The sequence below is a fragment of the Apostichopus japonicus genome, chromosome 8, assembly GCF_037975245.1.
Source record: "Apostichopus japonicus isolate 1M-3 chromosome 8, ASM3797524v1, whole genome shotgun sequence".
NCBI lineage: Eukaryota > Metazoa > Echinodermata > Holothuroidea > Aspidochirotida > Stichopodidae > Apostichopus > Apostichopus japonicus.
The window spans coordinates 34,361,140-34,363,730 of NC_092568.1; the positions used below are offsets into that span (position 1 = coordinate 34,361,140).

Here is a 2,591-nt window from a genome sequence, read left to right on the forward strand (position 1 = left end):
TTTATCGTTGCCCAATATGCTAGTCTATACTAGTATTATGGCTTAGTACTATAGCAATAGTGCTAGGCTGGTCTGTCTAGGCCTATGCTGATACTATAGTATCACTGGCCCAGGCTAGGTTGTCTACAATGGTTATTGTTATATGCTAGAAATGTTGTGTGCTGGGCCCGGAATGCATCTTACATCAGGCGATGTCTAGTGTTACATTTCTGTATTTAAACAGTATATAACACAAGACTAGTTAGAACGTGAGTAAACTTGTTAAGCCTATTGTTACAACTTAACTCTTACAATACAGTATACGCTAGTTAATAAGGGATGGTTTCAGTTGTTTTCCGCATACGTTACTTTCCGCTGATTACTTTCCGCTGAAAAAAATCTTCTGCGGAAAACACCTATTTTTCACTTACCTGTACACTATATTTTTCCGCAATTTTGAGATACCAAATTCAGGCAGGATGATTAAAATAACATGAGAAAGTATCAAAGAACGTCGATCAAGGATGGTTAGACTGAGTTCATGTCAGAAAAGTTAATTAAGCTGCGTATAATTTAGAGGAGGCTTGGGGTGTAAGTAATTACGAATTATTAAAGAAGCATATAATACTAGGGCAAAGGGACGCCCGCGTTATGAAGGATTGAGTATCTAATTAAGTATTAAAAATTCGGCCCGCGTTATGATGCTTTAAAAAAAAAAAGGTGTAAAAGGCGGTATCTTTGATTTTCGCTGGAAATAAAATGGCTGTACAAGTAAGGCATGTCGAAAACTACAACCCAAAAGGGTGGCGCTGTTTAACTAAAATTAAACTTGTGCTTACAGCCTAAGCTAGTGCTTACAGCCTAAGCTACAAATACAACCTTAGCTATCCTAAATCTAGTCTCAAAGCTACATTTTATCCTGTTACAGTCAAATCCTATCTTATCCATCCTCCTAAATCCTTCCATGTGCCTAATAATTTCAGTAAGTCATTCTGTTCCTCCCATAAAGAAACGGTACTTTCCGCTGAAAAAAACGTTGTTTTCCGCTGACAAATTTGTTTGCGGAAAACACCGTTTTGTTTCAGCGGAAAGTAACGTGTGCGGAAAACAACGGTAGTCATAAGGGATCAAGTCCATTAATACTAGTAGTAGTCGTCACGGCATTGTCAATGAACTTACCATTGTAAACTAGATGTGCAGTACATATGCATGAAGGAGTTGGGTTGGGTTGGTTACATGTAAATATGAAGAAGCTAGGTCTTTTGCATCACTTTAACTTAGTTAAAGCACATAGGCTATATGACTGAGTATGACTCGTTTGTGATCGTATTCTGCTGTAACACTGTACGCACATACTGAGCACATAGTTTGTAATGGTCAGTCCAAATGACATGGCAACCGCTAAAGAACTTGATACCGTGCTAGTAGTACAAGCCTACCTAATATTAGGTGTAAAACAAAAGTACCCATTCAGTAGGCCTAACAGTTTGTTAGGGAAGGGGACATATGCCACAGTTAAGTTTCCACTGTTACTTTCTCAAAAACTGTTTTGCGAAGAAAAACAAGAACAATATAGTTTCAACGATGGGAATAGGTGCACTATATTTGTAATTGCACTTAGGCCTTGGTGTATTGTCAACATTTTTGTAGTTCAAGTTCATGCCTACATGAGAAATTTTGAAGATGGCATATTGATTGTAGTGGAATCTAGTGCCATTCCACCATATGTACATATGGTATATCGTTCCCCCATAGGTTTTGAGCCTTTCAGCCATGGCAGAAAGTACCGTTGGGGGAATAACAGTCCCCAATATAGTGCTGACACTGTTGATTTCATTAGCCGTGTACATATGGATTAACATCTATAGGCTAGCTCGCATTTCATGTAGAACATGTTGATGCAATGTGTAGATCCACTCAAGGTATTAGTACTGTAAATTGAAGTGCCTTTATATGTTTTTGACTATCATTTGTGCTCATATGACAAATTAAATGCTTTTGCTATCGAGACTAAGCACAGTTTTTATGGTGGAATGTAAGGCTGTGGTTGCAGTTGGTTAGGTCTCTCTGCTTATTTTTCTACAGTAATTTGTGTTGTCATTTTTTGTCCAATGAAACCTGTACAGTTCAAATTTCTGAAAAGAGAGTGACTTCTTTGCATTAGGACATAATGAATGGACCTGTATTCATTATTCTCATATTTTTAAAGATCTCATGGTTAATTTGTCAGGTGCCAGAAATGGTGTATTCTATCTGTATCCACATTTTTTTTCAGTTCAACTTTTGTTTCATATTTCTCTCATCTCACCTTGGTTAACACTTCAGGGCAGTTTGTATTTAAAGTAGATGTACAACTGTCTCTTCTTGATTACATTGATTTGGTTAACTCGCATGGCCAGGATATGAAAACCTAAAAGGTTGAGTGATGTTGAAAACTTGAGAATTCAGAAATCTAGAATTAATTGCTGTCACTGGGTAAAGTAATAACTTTGTTTATGTACTCTCCCATGAGAGGCTGTAGCTTAAGTGTTATTTGTCAGTTTTGTCTTTGTCCCCCCTGTACATGTTATTGCCCCCACCATGCTTTGACCTGATTTAACTTTCTTTGACAG

The 2,591-nt window shown here is 37.4% G+C and overlaps 1 long non-coding RNA gene across 1 annotated transcript in view; it reads left to right on the forward strand.

Moving 5' to 3' along the window:
* LOC139971712 (uncharacterized) overlaps nucleotides 1–2,591 on the forward strand; it is a 34,243-nt gene continuing 31,652 nt past the window's right edge. Inside the window, exon 1 of the long non-coding RNA XR_011794451.1 lies at nucleotides 1–248. This is a non-coding gene — a long non-coding RNA (uncharacterized lncRNA). The remainder of the gene's footprint in view (nucleotides 249–2,591) is intronic.